Raw genomic sequence first — 23322 nt, forward strand, 5'->3', positions numbered from 1 at the left:
TAACCCGGTGTTGTGTGATTTTGAACGCTGGAATTTCCACATACGAACACCATTCTTGTAAATATCTTCTCTACTCTCCTCAAAGTAATTCTGTCCTCACTGCTCGGTGATGACCTGTACTGTGCACAAAACCGTATGTGTGTGAGCCAACCAGCGTCTCATGCAGTTGCAGTCTTACGGATCTTGCAGGGACGGAGGAATTTATTTTGAGTTGGCTCTGGTGCAGAGTGAGAGAGTAATAACTTTGTGATGGGTGATAAGGTATTAAACTCAGTGTGGATGACTGATCAGGCTTTGGGCCATAAAATGGATCTGGATGGATATAGTTGAGGCGCAAACTATATGAAGAGTGGGGTTAGTTTATCAGTTCCTCAGGAGTTAGTATTAGTCTTTAATCGCCTCACTTCTGTTCTGATACCAGCTGATTAGTTACAGAACAAGCCAAATCCTAAATACAAATTCAGTTTGATGGATGATAACCTTACTTATTTTGATTTAATAATGTGATCTCTTGCTCAATCGCAAACGCACAATGCTGCGAATATTATTTGCACAAGAAAATACGATTAAGTAGAATGAATCAAACTACTTAAAACGCAGATTCAAGAGCAATGAACACGGATGAACTGTATAATTCTCACTCCCCTCAAAACATCCATAAATGAAAGAAAACACGTGACCTTGATATATTTTACAAAACATGATTCCCAGGACCGTTCCAAACAAAACAACTCTCACATAATATTTACAGAGAATCCCTGTATCTATCACTTGGTGAAATGTCTTGTCACTGTCACTTCTAAACTGGAACTGCAGTAAATTCCTTCATGGAGCTACCACAGTGTCAATGTAATTAGCTTGAAACAATCTCTTCAGAGATTTTTCTTGTCACAACACTTTTGTCTGGGACTAATACAACATTTTCATTCCAAAGCAATATAATTTACTAAAACTCTCACTTCCTTCACATGAGCACGGATCTATACATTCACTTAGTTCCAGGGTCTTACAGGAACTGAAAGAAATGACAAAAATGATTCAAGTGAAAGTAATGCTTTCTCAGTTAAGGGTTTCTTCCTTAATCACAAATTCGAGAACTCTTCAACAAATCTTTCAGCCTCCATCAATGCCATGCTGGGTTGAAAGCATCAAAAATAAACGAAGGTTCACTGTAGCCAAACTTCAAATGCAATTTTTAAAACAATTGTTGTGATTTCAGAAATAACTTGAAGTTAACCATAACCTTCAGATGCACAGAGAAGCCTATTGAATATTCACTCAAAAAAACCGCAGAACCAAACTCAAACTAAATGATATTGCACTCTCTACTTTAGAAATCCACCGCTTATATTTTGCCAAAGTGTTTCCTTTTCTTAATTCCACCGAAACTCTCCATAGTTTCCGATTGAAATGGAGATTTCAGGAATGTTCCAAGAAGAGATGAATAATTTCCAAAGCAATTCCTGCCGAATCTGCAAGATAGGGTTTCCACAGAGTCTCTGAAATCTGAGACGAAATGGCTGATCATCTGCCACTGTGTGACTTTGGGCACAATATGCCCATGTATCATTGTCAGTTGCAAAGTGAACCCGCACACAATCCTCAGACCGATTCATACAAATTCAAGGCACTTACCAGGAATTGCTACAAATGGAAAGGTCGTGTAAAATATTGTCCGCACATGACGAAATGAAAGTATCATTTTCTGCCTGAATGTCTTTGTGCAGGCAATCTCTCTTTACTCAATACCGAGGTGATACAATCAAAAGCCTTTCATTTATACCTGCTGACATCACCTGGGGGACTGTGACATTTCAATGTGGTTCAATTCATTTATTTAACAATTTGAACAAACAAGTGATACCAGTGGGTATACTCCCAGCTGTCACATTCTATTTTAAAACTGAGGTTTATTGGATAATACAAATTTAAATCGGTCAGTAGGAAACATTGGAAAAAGGCATGTAGAATAAATTTATCGAATTCTTACAAAGTGGAAGCAGGTCAATGGGCCCATCCAGTCCAAACCGACCCTGCAAAGGCTATCCCACCCACACCCACCTGCTGGCCTTGTGAGACAGCAGGATTAACTACTGAGGCTCTGTGCCGCCCTGTATACCAGCATTGACACCCCAACACCATCTATCAAATCTCATTTCATATCAGTGTTCTTCCCTCGCTTTTGACCATTTCGAAATTAAATTCCAGTTGTTAAGTGTCTCTCTGAGAAATGTTCTCCTCACGAGAGGAATGTGGCTTCCCAGGTTCCTTGTTCTGTCAAGTGATGACAGTTGGTTAATGGAGACAACACATTGTAGTTTTTCAAAAATCTAAAGTCACAATAGAATTCCTCACCTTGCATGGATACAGCTTCTGAATCAAATAAAACTTCTCCAATTCAGGCAATAATTGAAGCAAGTAAAATGAGTCACTGAAAAATACCCTCAAAAGTTGCATGATTTCTAATCAATACTGACCCTCCGACCAGTACTTGAGTGTCCTGGACATGTTTTAGAGCTGACTCTGAGACAGACGATCTGTGCAGCACCACATGGGGATGAGTTATTCTCTGTTCCCTGCAGTGTACTGCACATGTCCGAAGTTGATACCGAAAACATCTGACTGATGAGGGGATGGATCAGCTTCAAGTGAGATAGTGGAGTGAGTCCAGGAGGGATTTGCCAAAGCAAGGATGTAGAAATGTCAAATTTGGAAACATTTCAGCGGGTATCAATGCTGCCAATGCCGTGATGGGGAAATGGGACTTGGCTTGAGGACTGATTTAGAACAGAAAGCAGAGAGAAGGAATAAATCTGTCATCTTCATGTTGTTGGGCTGGTATTAGTGAGTGCCACAAGGACCATTTCTCCAGACACAGCCATTTATTATCTGTCAATGACTGAGATGGTGGGATCATGTGCGATGTTTGTTGATAGCAAAATGTTAGTTGGACAGTAAAATACAAGGAGAGCGGGAAGGACAGGTTCAGTGAGTGAATTCAAACACAATAGTCAGTACACTATAATATCGAGAAAGTTGTGGCATTGTACATTCATTTCTCACTTGGAAAGATTTCAGTACATCCATAGTCATTTAGATGCTTATCCTATTCATAAGTCAAGAGGCAACAAAAAGCCGTTAGGTCCATTTAGTGCCAGTAGTTTCCATTATTCTCTTCAAAGATTTACTCATCTCAGACATTTCTAAATTTGTTCAATTCAACCCTAGGTGTACGTCATTTCACTCCCTCATCACTGAACTCTTGCTGCCCAGTTATATTATGGTCAATCAATCCTGCACTCAAACAGACATGAATTCCCAACTCCCCAGTTTTATTTTGCTTTTCAGTATCTATGAAGTCAGATTGTTGCTGATTTAACGTCAAATGGCAGATGTGGACAAACATAAAGTGACTGAGTGAATCTATCAGAATCATTATTCCTGACTTGACAGGACCCTGGAAGGTATACTGCTTCAAAAGTGCCTAGGTCGAGAACATCACAGAAAAATTTCAACATATCTTAAGGTGCGGGATTTACTAGGTCGGGACAGAAGCAGGAAAGGGAAAGTGTTGAAACTGAAGAGCCCGTGGTCCTGGTGCACATTTACACCAACAATATCTGGCCGTGAAATCACAGTTCAGAGGCTGGCATCTTGTCACTAATCTCCCATTTATTACAAATACATCTCCTTCGACAGTAGCGTCTTACTGACTCAGGTGTTCATCATCTCAATATTCCTGGCATTCATCCTTTTAATTCAGACCGTGCTCCCTGATTCGATCAGTTTCAGAGCTCCAGTCAGGGAGCTCATACACTATGAGGTTCAGCTGGCTGATCTAATGACAATAGCAGGGAGAAACCGTCATTAATCCCAATCAGTAAAATGTGGCAAATCAGGCAAGAAATTGAAAGGCTGATCCCGTTGTTATTCTGAGTACACATTAGGCCAATGAAAATGCGGCTGGAAGCATTGGTTGAAGGAGGCAGTGCTTTGAATGTATCGATGATTTGTGAGGGTTCTGGGGCTGGTGCGATCAGAATACATTGGAAACGTGGGTTTTGCTTTAATTGGATGGGGATTTCTCCTGTTCTGGGGAATCACACTACAGGCAACAAAAACACGCTCTGGATCCATGAAAATAATCTGCTTCAGATTCCGAATCTTCAGGATCAAACCCTCCTTCTGGAGCTCGACTTTCTCGTTTTTAGGGATATTCTGAATAATGTATGCGTTACGTTATACAGTTACTATCAAGATCTCATCTTTATTTGTTATTGCTTATGATGATGCTTGTTGTATTTGGACAGAAATAGCATTTTAAATGAATTAACTTCTTAAATCTCAGGTTTGAACTGATACAAGAGAACAGATATAAGCATGCAGCAAGTTAATTTGTTTACTCCAAAGCAAACAGACACAATGAAATAGCACGAATTTACAATATTATTGTATTGGGGAAGAGTGATCTTAAAAGACTTTAATTGTTCATTAAGGCGGAGAATAAACCGTTTCAGTCTGAAACTCGGGTCCTGGATCTAGATAACGATTTGATGTATAAATGAGCAATGGTGGATTGAGGAACCTTAGTTCAGAGGTTCTCAGTGGAATTGACATTTGCTGAAGAGGAAGACATGCCTGAATCGTTTTCAACAGTGATTCAAGTGCCTTCAGGTCAACAAAACAACAGGAAAGGTGAGATTGGGCAGCCCTGCCTGACTGTCGATCTGATCGAGAAGCTTTCTGTTTGCCAACCATTGATTGAGGTCACATTCATAATGTTGGTGTAGACTAGTATGGTTCATTTGTAGAATCCCTCTCCAAAGCCTACTTTGGAGAGAACATCCCACATAGATGTGTGTAAGGTCGTGTCAAGGACCTCCTGATGCAGGCTGATGAGGCAGGTTTCCAACTCCCCTGTCCTGCACAGAGGTGATTCTATTCCTGAGAATTGTCAGGCTGCCTGTACAGATCATATTTGCTCGGGGTGAATCACTGATCCCAGAGCAGAACTGACCCAGATGGGTGATGACCGTATTCAGTACAATTTAATTTACATTCATCACTTAAATTGGTCATCAGTCGTCCCTGGAGAAAGTGAGGACTGCAGATGCTGGAGATCAGAGCTGAAAATGTGTTTGCTGGAAAAGCGCAGCAAGTCAGGCAGCATCCAAGGAGCAGGAGAATCGACGTTTCGGGCATGAGCCCTTCATCAGTCATCCCTCTCCACTTCTGATTGCAGATGAGGGGATGATACTTTTCCACATGGATTTACACTAACTACCTGTTAGAAGCTTTATGTTGTCCTCTTCCTGCAGGTCCTGGCCAATCAAGTCACACAGAATTGAATACAATTCGGCTGGTAATCCGTCACTTCATGGTGTATTACTCTTTCCTGACGACTCGAGGTCCTTGGTCAGCACACCCACAGATAGCGGCTGTTGCAGCCTCTCCCGGTTGCTGTCGTCTAAGACCTACCAGATAGGGAGGAATGACCGGGAGGCTGCGCTGTCTATGGGCTTCCTGTCACATAGTCTGGCATGAAAGGATTTGCTGATCCTTAGGATGTCAGGTTGAGATAACCTAACAGATCCACCTTTTCCCTTCTGACTCTGAGAACAGATCACTCCTTGTGCAACTTCTCAAATTCCAAACATGAGCACGTCTATCTTGCTCCATGGTGTGGACCCTGGACAAGGATATCACCTTGGAGACTTCTAAGGTAAAGAGAGAGGCTTGTTGGATGTTCACCTCCTGTTGATCCTCCATGACATCAACCCACATCGTCTGCAGCAGGTGGAAGTTCTGCACACTTTTCCGGAGTTTTCACAGTTCTCCCCCGTTGCTCTCTCACCTTCAGAATACCTTTGACAAAAAGGTCCTCTTGATGTTCCCCTTGACGGTTTCCCAAAAGTCTGAGGTAGACTCAAAGTGGGGTTTCACGTTTCTCCGACCTGTGGAACCCCTTTGGAGATATTCCATGTTTAATGGGATCAGCAGTTTCATATTCAGTTTCCCTGCTGACCAGCAAGAGTCAGTGGTCAGAGAAGAACACCGACTTGATATCAGTGAATTTGACCGAAACCGATCCCAACCTCTCCGGTCTCACTTCACAGGTGCATCACTCGAGCCCTGGTGAACCTCCTTCGTACAATTCTGCATGATATTTTTTGTTTTTAGATTGCGGCGTTGGCAGAGTCCTCGGCCTATTTGTTTCCAATCACCAGGCCAGTCGCATCCTTCTTTCGTCTTTGCTGTCTCATCTTCATCTTGGTCTTCTGTTCCTTCTGGTGGTGACAGTTGAGGAAGGTGGCATCAATGGTGTCTGAAGCAGCAGTGTTGTGAACCTGGAATAGGAATCCTGGTGTCGGTAGGGGCGCCGGTGTGGTAGGCCCATGTACACAGTCTCATTATCTTGACTGATTACAGTGAATCAGTGTTCATGAGACAGTGGAATAGAGATATAAAACCAGGAAGGTTGCAGCATTCACTGTCAAATTCAATCAAGCCTGACAGATATGCAAGTCTTCACCTTGATTGAACATCGAATGAGTTCTTGATAAGACATTGCCACAAGGTTTTAAATATCCTGTACTGTTTTATGTAATATCCTTCCTGTAATAGAAACTAAATTTAAAGTATGCGAATGACATTGTTACAGCAAACTGCAGCTCAGCCACTGCCATCGGAAATGACCTGCATAACGAACTAAAAGAAGGTCGTAAGTCACACAAAAGCCTCTGATTTCAAGTAAACCGAGTGGACAATAACCTGGTGTCGTGTGACTTCAGACCTTGCCCACCTCAGTTCAACACCGGCACCTCCACATTAAAGCTAAAAGAAGCCACTTAAGTCAGAGAGATCCCACACACATTCCAGAAGATATCAGGACAAAGAAGCAGGTACCTTGGGAGTAGGAAGAATAGCCCCAACCCAAGTTCGAAGAGCTGTAAATGGAAATTTTATACTAGTGTGTGGGCAGACATTTCAGTCTGGAAGATTACTGGGGATAATGGAGGATAAGGCTGATTGTTTGAAATGTTATGTATTGATATATATATATTGCTTTTAAAAGATGTGGTTTATTATCTTTTATTATTATTTAATTATTCGTGTTAAACGAGGTCCACTAACGAAGCAAGTAGATTAGTCCATACGGTTATGAGGGTTTCGGTGTGTACTGTACCTTTAAGGGAGAATGTACATTTAAGAGAGACTGGAAGCTGGTATGAACTTAGAGTGGCACAGAGTGTGCTGAAATAATTCAAAATGTAACATTTGACTGTGAAACCAACACTGCAATTGTGTTGCCATGGTAAACAACAAATTCGAATTTGGCCAATCAGTTTAAACTAAGCCACAAGATTTCAAAATTCAATCAAATTTGAATTTAGTGTTTTGGTGACTTCAAACCAATGAAATGATCTGATGTCCTGGGGTATAAAACCGGACATTTTGAACATTTAGGGGAGAACAGAAAAGATCAGCCCCAAGCATCAACAGCCTGCTGTCCGAATTACACTCTGCAAGAAAGGAACTTGTGCAGTAGAACACCAAAGCTGATCTAGAGAAATCTACAAAGAAAGTTTGATATCCAAAGATGCCAACTGCATTTGAAAGTGATTTGCCGTAAATCTCCGACCAGTATTATGGATTGTAAGGTAAAAGATAGTTTTCAGATTAGGAGTTATAAATAGTGGCTTGAATGTTCTCTGGTGCACTTAAAGAATAGAATTGTTATTTTTTTCTTTAAACAGTGAAATCTGGGATAGTTATGAGGTGAAACTGAACAATTTAGGCCTTGTTTATCTACAACTTAGGACACAGGGTGTAAAAACATAAACTATTTTCGCTGTTTGGGGATTCGAACACAAAGGGGCACAGTCTGCGAAGTACAGTCATTGGGTTCAGGAGAGATGTTAGGAAGCACTTGCACACAGAAAGGTTCGGGGGTGTTTAGCATTCCTTTCCACAAACAGGACTGGATGCTGGATTAGTTGTTCATTTTCATTCAGAGACATTTTTTTTTTGTTAAACGTAGGTGTTAAGGGATAAAGTACAAATGCAGGTGTAGGGAGTTAGGCTTCAGATCAGCCATTTACTATCAGAACGAGCTCTCACGGGGAGTGGGGGGGTTGAATGGCCTGTTGCTATATCCCTATGATTCTGAATCTCGTCCTATAATCTACCCAAGGCATTGACATTTTTCCGAAAGTGTAGTGTTCAGAAGTGGGCAGAGCTCAATTTTAACACAATGCAAGGCATTTGATTTTCACGAGTTCAATTCCAGTCTGTTTCCCCCACCTGTGGATGAAACGGTCAATTATAAAGGTTTGATAACATTTCACTTTTCTTTATATCCTAATTCCAATTTATGCATTTACTTTTTTTGCAAACCTGCCCAACCTATCCAATCACTTCCAAAGAGAAGTGTACACCTCCAAGTCTTGAAAATATTATGCCTCGTCCAGAATTAGGCCAGTTAATTCATATTATCTCTCTTTACAAAAATAATGAATCTTTCTCACTTCCTACATGATCTGCTAATTGTCTGGCCGTTTTACTGGGTAACGGTATAAAATGCATCTAGAAATATCTGCACTATTAGCTGCACTATTTGGAATACTTCAAACAGCCTTCATTTAAAATATTGCTCAACGGGAGGACAGAAATTCAGAGAATTGAACATTTCACGGACATGTTTTTAAATTCAATGGACTGTGCTTTGCTGTTGGCATAGACACACCCAACAGCACAGCAAAAGTAGAACGCTGATCAGCTCTATCTTCAACGTTTATCCTGGAACAGGAGGCCATTCACCTCTAATTTCTCTCTACAGATGCTGTCAGACATGCTCAGATTTTCCAGGAATTCCTGTTTTTGTTTCTGATTGAGAACATCCGTAGTACTTCCATTTTTAATGCAGTCCCTTCTCCAGCCTTCCAAACAGCAGGCAGGCATTGAGCAGGTGGAGTGCGAGAATTCAGACTAGACTGCTCATCCACGCAACCAAGTCATGTTCTCGGGGCATTGCTTCAAATCCCACTGTGGCAGATGATGGAATTTCAATTCAATGATTTTCTTAAATTTAAGAGTCGAATGATGAACCCAGAATGTTTCTTTGTTGGCTCATGCCTTTTACAGAGGGAAACAGCCATCCTTACCTGGTCTGAACTGCACGTGGCTCCAGACCCACAGCCATGTGGTTGACACTTTACACCCCTTCAGACAATTAAGGATGGGGAATAAATATTGGCGCTGTCCAGCAATGCGCTCATACCATGGCTGAATGACAGAAGCCTTCCTGAGAGTGATACAGAGGAAGTGGAGGAAGCAATTTAGCTCATTCTGAGATGGTAAAGTGGAACAGCAGAGGGCCCTTCAGTCCCACTCGTAAGCACAAGAATATCAGAATGGCACAACGTCAGTCCACGCTGGTTTCCATGAAAAAGGGAAGGGATGAGGGAACGGGAAGGTGTGAGGAAAGGGGGTTGAATGAAGTGTAATAACAATTGGAATGGGAATGAGGGAACAGTCGGTCAGATGGAGAGAGCTTGTCCTGGGAGGCAGTGAAACATGGAGGCAACTAATTATGGGGATGGACACAGTGAGAGCCAACGCTTCATATTGATGTCTAGAAATTTGAATGGAGGGTACTGCCCAACATGACCTACCACTCAAATTTATTAAAGCTGGAAATAGTCACTATACCTTGTATTTTATCATCTCGATTGTGTATTTGTGCCGCTCCATTTCCAGGCATTTAAGCATTTATATTTGCCTGCGTGCAAACCTTTTGCTGTTAATCGTCTGTCTGATCCCTTGTATGTAGACCACACTGTTCCCCAGTGTTTCATTCTCTTCTGATTCCACTTTCTCTCCCTTTGTATTTAAGCCGCTCCCTGTTACTCTGCATTTAAGCCATTCGTCATAATTCAGTTCTCCCTGTTAACTGTCCAGTATTTAATCTTGTTTCTATACGTTAGTAATTAGTAAATATAGAATTCTTACCTTGCTGTCCAACAAGTTTACACCAACCCCCTGAAGATCATCGCACCCAAACACATTCCCCCACCCTATTACTCTACGTTTCCCACTGACTAATGTACCTAACCTAAACTTCTTTGAAAAGTATGGGCATGTTAGCATGGCCAATTCACCTGACCTGCATCTGTTTGGATTATGCAAGGAAACCGGAGCACTTGGAGGGAGCCCACAGAGACACGGGGAGAATGCATAAACTCCACACAAACAGTCGACCGAGGCTGGGATCGAACCCGAGAGCATGATGCTGTAAGGCAGCAGCATAATGTGTCCAACCCTATTACTCTTTACTTAATCCTGTCTTTATCTGCATTCGATCCTCTCTGTTCACCTGTACGTAACCATTTCTCTCTTACACTGTTTTCAATCCTTTTCCTGATAATCTCTATTTAATTGTGTCCTTTTTTTTGTATTTAGTACTCACACACCTAACCTCCACTGAACACGTGCTCCATTTAAATCCCAACAATCACAGTCTTTAGCCATCTCTATATTCAGTGTTCTTGCCATTGCTCCATAATTAGCCCTCTCACTACTACTTTCTGTTTATTCCTCTCCACTGTCCTCTTCCCCTTGAGTTAATCCTCCTCCTACACTCCTTTATTCAAACACCACATTACTATATTGTCTGTATTAAGTCCTCTCCCTTTCTCCTGTATTTAACTGCCACCCTGCTCCACTGCATTCAACACCATCCCTATTATTCTCTATTTTCTCTTCTTCGAGTAAGATGTTACACTCTCTCCCCTTTCACAGAAACTGGTAACCCATCACCCACTCACCCTGCAGTTACAGGTGCATAGGACATCATACTGACAAAACTGATTCCTAGAGTGAGCCGTATCTCTGACATTCCTCTTTATATCTATCAGCCAGGACTCCTATTTGGACCAGGTTAACATTCGTAATCAGAGAACCCGCAGATTCAATGAGATCCACCTCATTACAATCCCTGTAGCTTTCTCTGTATTCGCCCTATCTCTGTGCTCCTGCAATGAGCACACTTCCTCTTAAACTCCACGTACTTCTCTTCAATTACGTCACATTAATTCCTTTCCCTTCTCTGTCTTCAACTCTCTCCCAGTTGCCCTCTTTTTAATTTTCTGTCTATTACTTTTGTTATGAGAGTTGAAGGCATGTATCCTACCTTTAAGAGAGAGAGAAGGCTGTTTTAGCAGTGTGAGTTTGCAGACACCTGTCATGTGACTGACTAGCAGTCTCAAAGTGTAGTGGAAAACTGAAAATATGCAACATTTGGCTGCGATGTTCACACCTGTTCAAATTTAAGCCATCAGTTTACATGATGCCCCAGAATTCTAAACCCCATTCGAAGTTGAATTTCACTGTTTTGACAACATTGAACCAATGAGAAGATCCAAGGTTTAGGGAATAAAAAAGCACGCATTTTGGACAGTTAGCGAAAGAGAGCGACCAACTGCCATCATCAGAATATCTGCGAGCAAAACACTTGCTATCAAAGGTACTTTTTCATAAGAAGCATCTTTTGAATAAAAGATCTAAGATGGCCCAAGGAGCTCTTCAGATGAAAGAAGACAGACACCGACGCCAACAGCTGCTTTCTTGTTTTGAAAATTAAGTTGACACAGTTTAAATAGGGGCTTTTATTGGATCAAAATATTATCATAGAGTTGAATGTAGATTACAGATCTTTAAGAGGAACGACGGTCAGACTTGTATGTATTTGTTGTTTAATATTCATTTGAGTTAAAGAATAGAATTGATACTTTTCTTTAAGTAGTTGAATTTGGAGAGTTCTTTGTCACTCATACTTTAACAGATTGTGAGTTGAGGTGAGCTTTTCTCTGTGTTTGTTTTAATTAGCAGAAGGATTCACTGCCATGTCATAACACTCCCCATTCCATAATCTCTATTCCTTCATATGGCGCTCTCTTCGCGTTATTCCCTACTTAATCCTATCCCTGCTACTTGATATTAAATCCTCTCTCCTTCCCTGTAGTTAATCATTTCTTCGATCAATTATATTCAATCTTGTTCCAATAAAGCTCCATTTTCACCTTTCCTTATTATGTTGCATTAAATCCCATCCCGTTATCCAGTATTTAATCCTCTTCCTATTACTCTCTGTTTAACCCTCTCATTGTTACAGTCTATTCAATATTATCACAATTATTCTGAATTGAATTCTCTCCCTATTAAAATATTGCATTCCCTCTGTAACTCTCTGGATCTTCCACGATGCTGTTCAATTATTATTCCGTATTCCAGAATATGCGTCGACTCTACGAAAAACAGAGAACAGGAGACCCTGCCGGATCAAACTCAATACCACTAACACGTGACTGCTGCTGCGATGTGTTGCCGCCCCTCTGGCCGGCGCTTGAATTGCAAATTTATTCCAAAGCTCCACAGGGGCACAGCAGACGAACCCCATGTTAGACACAGGACTGTTCATCAGTAAGAGGCAGGCATAACTTCAACGTACACTCATATTTACATATAAATAGCAACAGCTCCAATACATAGCAATATTTATGTACAAACTGGAGCAGCTCCAATATAAAGTAATATTTATACATAAACTGTAACATTTTCAATTCACAACTATTATATATTAACTGAACCAACTCCAGTACCCTTCAACATTTACATATAGACAAGAACGGTTCTAATATACCATATTTAAATATGAACATGGTCAGTTCTAAGACACAATTTCAAGACACGAAATATGAACAGTTTCATTACATCTCCAATATGCGGCAAGATTGACGTATAAACGTAAATACTTCAAAAATGGAAAAATATTTCCACATAAACATGTACATCTGCAAATCACAACAGCTTCATATGTAATAGAGCACAATTCTGAGATACAGCAATACTTATATGCAAGCATGAACAGCTCCGAAACTAAACAGGAATTGAATACAAACATGAACACTTTCCAGACTCAACAATATTTATACTTACAAATGAACAGGTCCAATGCTCAACTACAGTTATATAGAAGCTGGAATATCTCCGATGCAAAAGAATATTTCGATATAAACACGCACAGTTACAATGCACAATGATCTTTGCACGTAAACATGATCTGCTTCTATACATGGTAATATTTGGACAGACACACAGCTCCAATATATGCGAATCCACATACTTTAATATTGTGCATATGAATGACATGAATGAAGGAAGCCAATGTGCTTTTGCCAATTTTGCAGATGACACAAACATAGTTGGGAAGGTTGCATCGGGTTCAGAGAGAATGTCAACGGTCCTGAAGCTGTGACTCTGATTTCTCTGCATGGATGTTGCCAGATCTATTGAACTTTTCCAGAAATTACTCATTTTTTCAGTTTATCAATATATCGTTACTTCAAGGATGGACAAAGAGCTGAATTCCAGAGGTGAGGTGAGCGTGACATCCGCGTGTCCCTCACAAAATGACAATCAGCAGCGGCACACTCCCAAAGAGCTGATGTCATATCTGGCACATCGGAAGATGGTTGTGGTTGTTGGAGGTCAGTCATCTCAGCTCCAGGAGTACGACAGGACTAGACACAACCAACTTCAGCTGCTTCATCAATAACTATCTGTTAATAACGAATGTAAATATTATTGCTCCAAGTGCAGATGAGACACTCGGAATACTACGGCGAGTAACTCACCTGCTGACTCTCCAAAGCCAAGGTAAAATTAAGAAGTACAATGGAATACTGCCCACGTGCCTGGATGGATATAGCTTCATCGACACTCAAGAAGTTTGATACCATCCTGGAAAAAGCAGCCTGCTTGATTGGCATTACATCCACAAGCATCCACTTCCTCCAGCATTGACAGTAGCAACTACCAGATGCACGGCAGGAAACCATCAAGGCTTCTGGGCAGGATCAATGCTGAGTGAATCAGCTCTGTTGGAGACAATGTGAGCTGGATATTTGTTTTCCCAATAATAAGAGGAGACTGATATCCTTTTTGGAGAGAACCATTTTTGGACCTTTACTTACAAGGGATTATCTCCACTCTTACATAGTTGACCTGTTCCCCATATTAAACTCTGTCAAACTTTCCATCCCTCATCAGCGTTTTGAAGATTGATGTGTTTCTGAGAGGGTATAAATTCCTATCATGTTTTGACCAGAACTGTACACAATACTTCTGCAGGATTCTCACCAAAGTCATGTAAATCCCCACAAAACCTCCCTGTTCCTTTCATCTGCATCACGACTGATCAAGGTATGTGTTGTCCCATGTGCCTTCTTAAATAATCTACTAACGTGTCATGCCACCTTCAAATAACTGTGGGTAAACATCCCAAGATCTCACTATTTCTCGGAGCTTCCTGGTGCCTTGCTTCTCATTGTATATTCCCTTGGTTTGGTTTTTGGTTCAATCGTTTTTTTTTGCCAATCTTCATTCACCGAGAGGACGCTGCTGTGTGAAACAGCGTGGCGAAATACTGCAGGGCCTCCTGCACATGGGACACACCGCAACTGATGTGTTTCACCTTCACCAGTTTATTCCTATCTTGGAGAAGAGACGTTTGATGATTCGGATAATAGGAAGCCGACAGAGAACAGAAGACCACGCAGCACTTCACAGGCTTGTCACCACAGCTGGGTCATCGTGGCCCGTGTATCAGTATGGGATAGTAATCTCCATCTACTGACTGGAAGCACAGCAAATTGGAGTGCTGGTGGGACTGCCACACAGGAGAAAACGGCTTCGACCTGTCAACTGGAGGGGGTCCCAATGCGCAAATCCACTGACGTCAACTGAATAACTGGAAACAAATTACTCAGTGATTCAAAGGAATACTCCGTTTTGAATCTGCATTGTGTCATGTCCCTTCGCGAATGATGTCAAAACACCTTCATTGCTGTGATGGAGTATCCTGTTGGGTAGAATATACCAGTTATCAAATTTCCCACGTTCTGTTGGTCCAACTCTGATTTCACTCACAATCACAAAATGTGTGACAGCGCAGACTGAAGCCATGCAGCCCACCTTAGCTGTGCTGGTTCAACACAATATGTAAATAAGTGTCTCATTCTGTCGCCTTCTCCCTGTAAATCTGCACATTGTTACATTGAACGTGCCCACCGAATTCCCTTTGGTGTCCCATTGAATCTGCCTCTTTGTCACTGTCAGACAGCGACTTACTGACCCCACTCCCTGTGCGAAAACGGTCTTCCTAATGTCACTTTTACTTGTTTTACTGATGACTTTAAATCTCTGCCAAATCGTTCTCGATATTTTCAGGCATGGGAGCATTTTCACTGCATTATTTCTTCTGTCTAAAACCCTCATGACGTGGAAAACTTCAATCAGGCCAGCTTTCAGCCCTCTGTTCTCCAAAGAGAGCTGCCCCAAACTTTCCAATCTCCCTTCATTGCTGACATTCCTCAGGACGGTACTAGTCACTTCAACCTGTTCAGCCCCTACTGTAATTACTTCACTTCCCCTCTTCCTGAAGTATCATCCTCAGAATTGAGCGTAATACAGGTGGAGGATTCATTCAGACTCGGATAGCGCGGGCGAAAAATCTGCAATACTTGTTCTCACTTTTAATACGTCTTTCCCTTCGCCGTGTTCACTGCAATGGCAGCTCTGCACCGTCCCTAATTCAGGCAGTCCGATCTTATTTAACGAACCGGCTTTTTGAGAAAATTGATCGGGCATTTCTGCTCAGGTCAATTTAAGGAAAGATGGTTCGCCTGGGATTTTAACCCGGGAACTCTCACACGGCTGCATATGCTCGAAGACCCAAAGCTAGAATCATATCCCAGACTAACGAGCCACCAGCCATGGGTGCAGCCACCTCCTGAAGCAGCTGAGACTTGCTCAGTACGAAATACATTGTACATTGCTCCCAGAAACGCAAGCAGCGAAGAGTTTGAAGAACATCTGCTTCTCATTCTGTCTCCCTGCTCCCAGGACGCTGCTGTTTGTCCCGTCCCCAGGGACCGGGCTTTCTCCACTGGTGGATAATTGAACCATTTCGTTTCTACTTGCAAGCTGTGCTGGTGGAAGGCAAAGCCCCCCATTCGCTCTTCTGCTCTCTCACACTATTACGTGTGGCAGGAGAAGTCACTTACCGTCATGCATAGGAAATGGGAAACTTTGGACTTGTTCCAAAAATCTTGTTAACAGAGAGACAGAAAGATGTTGTGCTGTCGGGTCAGAGAGAAATGGACACCGGACACTCTTCCCTCAGGTAAATTGATATGAGTGCATTTTTGTGCAGCCTGTTTGGTGTTCAGAATTTGTCTTGACACAGCAATCCTGCAGAAAGTCTTTTATTACACGGACGTTGGTTTCTTTACTGCAGGAAATAGACTAAAACAGCAAGTCACGTGTTTCAACTTCACCGGTTCATTGCCATCTGAGAGAAGAGGTTTCACACGAGATCAGGACAGACTGACAGAGAACAGGACAAGACAACTCAGAGCTCCACAAGGGTGCCAGCGCAACTGTGGAAATTTGACTTGTGTAGTGATGTGATATATTGAGCTCAGATACACGAAGTTTTGGGAAGCAAGTGACAAGGCAGGGAAAAGAACAGAGCGCTGCTAAAGGCGACATTAAGTGAATAGGAGAAAATGGTTTCGCATCTGGGTTATGATCCTAGCATGCACTCACTGTGCCATTCTCCTGCATTGCACGGTAACTTTTCCAGAGAAGTATTCAGCTTTTCATCTGGCGTGTGACTTGCACGTTCGAGAATGACGTCAAAAGATCTTCGCTGCTGTAGTGTCATGTGCTGTTGTGCAGACATATCGTCGATGTGCAAATATAAACCCAGAGAGCAATGTACACTAGAGACTCTGAGCCAGCTGAAACTTGCGCAGTGTGAAATACATTCCACTTTGCTCCAAGAATTGCAAGCAGCAAAGAGTTTCCAGAACATCTGCTTGTCATTCTGTCCCCGGTGCGCTGACGTTTGTCTCATCCCCAGGAACTGGTCTGTCTCCTCTGGCGGATAATTAAACCAATTTGTTTCTATTTGTACGCTTTTCTGGAGGGAGGGAAGAGTCCATTCGCCCTTCTGCTCTTTATCTCCCAATCCCTTCGGGCGAGAGGTATCACTTACACTAATGCGTGGGAAGTGAGTAACTTTGATTGTGAACTTCCTCCAAAGGTCTGTTATCGGAGAGATAGAAAGATGCTAAGCTGGCGGGGCAGAGAGAAATGGACACCGAAGACTCTTCCCTCAAGTAAATTCATATGAACACATTGTTGTGCAGCCTGCTTGGTGTTCAGAATTCGTCTTCACGCAGCAATCTTACAGAAAGTCAATTGCAAAGAGGGCATCGCTTTCATCGCTGCGACCGCGCAGCAGTTAACATCGGAGCCCCAAGTGTCCCAGATGAAGAGAATCCGAGTGAAACCTTCACTCACTGAGAGTCATCCCCACGGCCCTGAGCTGCGGGACTGCAGGCAGTCCAACACGGAAGGGACGGTTAAAAATGAACCATCGTTGCTCCCTCAGCCTCTCTGTCCCAGAGACAGGCAGCAGGATGGCATAAACACGTGGCATCATTCTCCCGCCGACAGAGGCGGTCCAGCTTATCGTGTCCACGACAACTCTCTGCCATTTGTCTCTATCTGAGCTGATTCACAATCGGTGATATCTGTCCGAATACTAAGAGATTGTGCCTGAATGGTGATACAGTTTCTGACATGCTGATTGTCTTGTCATTCACATCGGAACCGGCGTGGCGAATTATGGCAGGGAAGGCACGAAACCACAAGGTATGAGTTCAATTTTATCAGCTCATTGGCATCTCAGAGAGGTGCTTTTGCGATTCAGTTCATAGGAAACCGACGAAGAACAGGAAAAGACCACTCAGACCTCCAAAAGCACATAACTTGAACGGTGTGAGTTTCGCGACTGTATCGGTACAGGGCACTGAAACACTCAGGATGTCGTTTGAAAGGCAAGATGCTGAACAGAGTACCATCACAAAGGGAAGTCGCTCAAGGAGGAATTGAACAATAGCAGACGATGCTTTCGATCCATCGAACTCTGGGTTATGGGCCTCGCACGCTCCCGCTGCGCCACGATGCTCCTAAACCCCGCGGGGCTTTCCACAGGTCCCTTCAACCTTTCGTCTGGCGCGTGGCATGCACGTTCGAGACTGATGTCAAAGATCTCCACTGCTGTCGTCTTATATATGTTGTTGCGCAGACGTATGGAGGCTGTGTAAATATAAACTTTTTCTGACTTCCCACATTCTCTTGTGATTTCACTCTGAATAGACGCCATGCGGCCCACCTTCTCTCTGCTGGGTCGACACAGGAAGTAAACGTGGGTCTCTATTCGTATCATTCTCTTGCCTTCTCTATGTAATTCTGCACATTGTTACTTTAAACATGATCAGCGAATTCCCGTTTGCGTCTAATGAATCTGCCTCTTTGTCAGTGTCAGTTAGGGATTTACTGACCCCAACCACTCCCTGTACGAAAGCATTCTTCCTAATGTCACTTTTGGTTCTTTTCCTCATGACTTTTAAACTCTGCCGAATCGTTGCCGATCCTTTCAGGCGTGGGAACATTTTGACGACATTACTTTCTCTGTCTAGACTTCGCATGACTTGAAAAAGCTTCAATCGGGCCAGATTTCAAACTTCTGTTCTCCGAAGAGAGCTGTCCCAAATTTCCAATCGACCCTCATCGCTGACATCCCTCAAACACTGCACCACTCACGTCAACTTATTCAACGCGATCTCCAATCATTTCAATTCGCTGCTTTCTGTCCCATTGGTCCTCCAGGGAGCCCAACCTCGTTTTACGAAGGTGCTTTTTGAGAAAATTAAACAGGCATGTTCGCACAAGTCATGCAGCGCGGGTTCATCCGGGATTTGAACCCGGGATCTTTCGGACGTCTGCAGTGACAAAGACCCAAAGCGAGAATCATACCCCGAGACCAACGCACCACAGGAGTGACGCGCTGGCGCGCCTTCGCCCGCGCCCACGCGCCCCCGCACCCCCGCACCCCCACCCGACCTCTTGAACCAGCTGAGTCTTGCTCAGAGTAAAGTCCAGTTGACATTGAACAGGCTGGGGCTGTTTTCTCTGGAACGTCGGATGTCGAAGGGTGACTTTATGGAGGTTTACAAAATTATGAGGGGCATGGATAGGATAAATAGGCAAAGTCTTTTCCCTGGGGTCGGGGAGTCAAGACCTAGAGGACATAGGTTTAGGGTGAGAGGGGAAAGATATAAAAGAGACCTAAGGGGCAACTTTTTCACGCAGAGGGTGGTGCGTGCAAGGAAAGAGCTGCCAGAGAAAGTGGCGGAGACTGGTACAATTGCAACATTTAAGAGGCGTTTGGATGGATATATGAATAGGAAGGGTTTGGAGGTATATGGGCCGGGTGCTGGCAGGTGGGACTAGATTATGGTGGGATATCTGGGCGGCGTGGACGGGTTGGACCGAAGGGTCTGTTTCTATGCTGTACATCTCTATGACTGTATGAACAGCTGCTTCTCATTCTGTCTCTCTGCTGCCGTTTGCTCGTCCCCAGGAACCGGGCCCTCTCTACTGACAGAAAATTAAACCATTTTCTTTCTCAACTTTTCTCTGACACCGGAGTGACCAGTGACAAGTATTGCCCTCCTCAACATAGGGTACAGAGAACAGGAGAAGACCCCGCAGACCTCCACGCGTGTATCATCTCAACTCTGCACACTGGGCCTGTGTATCAATGTGAAATATATAGGTCGAAGTTTTTTGGGAAGTAGATGAGAAGGCGAGGTGCACAACAGTGCGCCGTTATACGGGAAAGCTGCTAAAGACGACATTGAGTGAATAGGGAAGATGGTTTCCCTTCTGGGTTATGCTCCCATCACGCACCGGCAGACGTATCGCCGATGAGCAAATATTAACTCTGTCTAAATTGCCACATTCTGTTTTTACGAACCGTGATTTCACTCAGAAGCACAATTTACCTGCTCCCTCCTGAATATCCTTCCAGGCTGGAACATATCTTGAATTGGTATGTTCCTTAGAATGTAGATTGGTAAATGTATTTGGTGACAGTTCTGTTCTAGCCCTGTGAGCGAAATCTGGATCAGAAGGAATAAAAGGGACATTAACAACATCGATCTGAAATTGGACACGTGACAAGAAACAGAGCCATCATCAACAGTCGGCTTTTGAACTGGAGAAGGTTTCTCGTGAAATTAGCTTGAGGCTTGAGGTATGCAAGGTCAAGATAGTTTTGGTAAAACACGGAAACGCTATCATCATTAGCAGACAGTGAAAGGATTACAAGATGCAAATTAAGCATTTTCGACAAGTGATACAGGGGACTGGGAAGATAAGTATTATAAACTGTGAACAGCAATGTTCTGGAGCACAGCACTTACATTCAAAGACCAAAAACATCCAGGTCCTGATGAATCAGATGGGGTTGTGGTGCTTTTCTGCTAAACATCCATTTGCAAAAGAGTGACAAAACCCATCCCTGTCAGCCCAGGATAGAAAATCCGAAGGGATGAACCTTTGCTTATTTTCTGAAGATTCACGAAGCTGAGACTGGGTTTTGGTGATTGTTTTGTTTCCACTCCCAGGAGCCGCAGTGGTTGAGGCGGTGAGTTGGGGAAAGTAAAATGTGCCCGTGAGCAGCGTGTGGGTCTCTTTCAGCTTCCCCTCATCTGACCGTGCTGTGAGTTGACTCAGATGTTCTCAGGGACATTTACTGACGCGAGACAGGGAAAAGATTCTCATTCCCACAGATCGGGAATTCAAACCATATGCCGGCTTCAGGACAATGAGAAAGATTCATTGGTGTGTGTGAAGAAGCTGTGAGCTGCATTTCAAACAGGTAGCTGGAGTCAGAAGTGTCATCCATTTCGCCCCGCCCCTGTGCGTATCTAACGCCACCATGCTGCAGAGTTCTGACGTTAACACGGATATGCGCAGCAATGGGTTCATTCACAATGTGAACAACCAAAGATAATCACCGTCACTGATTCCCTTCCACAGGCCCAACTTGGTGAAGCAGTATCTTTCACTGGCAAAGGAAACACCCTTGTCCTCAGGCGCCTGCTTCATTTCGATCACGATTTCCAGCTCCTCACTGTTCTAGTCTCATTTCCAAACACTTTGCTCATAGCCTCAAAAGAAGCTCTGCGGGTATCTGCTTGTTCCACCCGAACAGGCAGTGGGTTGCAGATTCCCACCAGTCCCAATTTGAGTGAAATATTTTTCCCCCTCCACTGATTTGAATCTTAAAGAAGAAGCCGGGGAGCAAACTCCCTTTCTTTTCGACGACATTTCTCATTTTGTACTCGGCAGGGTTCACACCTGCGTGGGGAAACCGCAATGGATTTCATGTACATCGCATTAACCACTCGGCCCACGAATACAGAACCACACTGACAGCTTGACTTCCCAGGTCTGTCTGCCTGTGGAGCTGAGAAAGAGTGAATCATCGCAGAGTTTGTTTGAATCCAATCACGTCACAGTGATTCGAAAGGGTTATATATCTGCCTACGGCTAATGTAGTTGTTTCATCCCAAAAGATGAAATGAACTTTCAGTAAAAACCAAAACGAGAAATTTCAGGAGGAAATGAGAAGGTCAGGCAACGTCTGTGGAAAGAGAATCAGAGACAACATTTCAGAATTCTGGTTTCTCCGACAGGTACTGTCAAACCTGCCGAGTTTCTTTTTAGGTCTCGTCTTCTCAGCATCCGCAGTCCCTTCCGTTAGACATTAATTCAATTCATTACCCCCTTGTGGAGAAGATTTCCGTTTGGGGAACATTTTCTCGACCCCATCAAAAGCGCACTCTTTCGAAAATAAGGAAGAGCAGCAAACATACCGCCCTTGGGTGGGTTCGAACCACCAACCTTTCGGTTAACAACCGAACGCGCTGACCAATTGCGCCACAGAGACAGGGGAGGGGGGTGGGCTTCACCATCGCTTAGGGGAGGCTATTAGTGAATTCATAATTCAGCCTCCCCGCCGAGAATTACAATTGTCGTCTATCAGTTTTACTTTTCCATAATCAAGCCTGGGAGATCTCTTGTGGAGATCCCGGGGACAGTCTGCAGACACATCCATGTCACGAGGAACGAGCTTTCTTACTCCGGGGCCGTCGCCCTTCGAGCCTTTCAGTGTTTTGCCTGTTCCCGAGTTCTCTCATTGGCTCGCAGGGGAGAAGGGGTTTGAATCCCTGATGCGCAGGAACGACAATTCTTTCAATGTCTCAGATCAGTCCATGTCTCGAGAACATCAGAATCAACCTCCCGGACTCTTCAAAAAGGGGACAGTGTCTGGACTGTCTCTGCTCAATCAGACAGGTCATCTTTCATTCTCCTCTAAATCCGCTTCCCAAAGAGTTTCTCAAGGTTCACAAAGCTGGAGACTGGGATTTCTGTTCTGCTTCATGAACATTTTTGCATTTCCTAACTGACAATATTTTGCCAAAATCTCTTCCCAAGTGTACGCCACGCTTCGTTTCCAGGGATGATGAATTTCCATGTTGGCGAGACATGCCCAAGGTTGGGAATGTTCAATTTGGAGCAAAGAAAGTTAACTGGAGATTTCCTGGGGCTGTTGGTCATGATGGGAGAAGAAGCGGTGGGAATGGGCACATTAATGATCAGAAGAACCAATTGGCACTGACCAGAGTCAGTTACCTGAGGACAGGGATTGAAGTTCTTGAATGAAATGCAGCACTTGTGCCTAATAAATACAGAGAATACTGCAGAAAGCCAACAGGTCGAGCAGCATCTGTGGAAAGGGAAACAGAGCTGACGTATTGAGTCTCGGACGTTGTTTGTTCAGAACCCGAGTTTCCTGCACGGAAATAAATTTCCAGACATGAGAAAACGTGACATTATTGAGACGGGTTTTGTGAAGCTTGAGCGATAATGCAACCAACAGGAAGTCATTTAAAATCGCCAGCGAAGAAAGCATAATCAGCAGGTTAGCACCCTGGGCGGGGAGCCCCAAAGGATCTCTACGCCAACACCTTAAGTGTTCGTCCACAATTACACGCCCGAAATTGTGGCCTAAACTTTCTCATGGAATTGTTCTACCCAGAAAGGTGAGCATAGGGCTTGTCCTTTCCGCGCCATAGCCCCAACGTTTCCTGTTCCCCTGGATTTGATCAGGACAGAGGAGGCTGATGGGAGATCGAATTGAACAACGCACATTGATGAGAGATAGAGCGGGTGGGAAGGATCCATTCCCATGCGTAGAGAGATTAATAATCAGGGCCGAAAATAAGGAGCCACTTCAAGAAATTTGGGGTTCATTTAGCAAAGCTAATGTAGGACTGT

The 23322-nt window shown here is 43.5% G+C and overlaps 1 non-coding gene across 1 annotated transcript; it reads right to left on the minus strand.

The window, feature by feature from the left end:
- Nucleotides 1-21857: 21857 nt before the first annotated feature.
- Nucleotides 21858-21931, minus strand: trnan-guu (transfer RNA asparagine (anticodon GUU)). The gene has a single exon. It is a non-coding gene; the product is annotated as a tRNA-Asn (tRNA).
- Nucleotides 21932-23322: the final 1391 nt, after the last annotated feature.

This window comes from Chiloscyllium punctatum, chromosome 36 (assembly GCF_047496795.1).
Source record: "Chiloscyllium punctatum isolate Juve2018m chromosome 36, sChiPun1.3, whole genome shotgun sequence".
Lineage (NCBI taxonomy): Eukaryota > Metazoa > Chordata > Chondrichthyes > Orectolobiformes > Hemiscylliidae > Chiloscyllium > Chiloscyllium punctatum.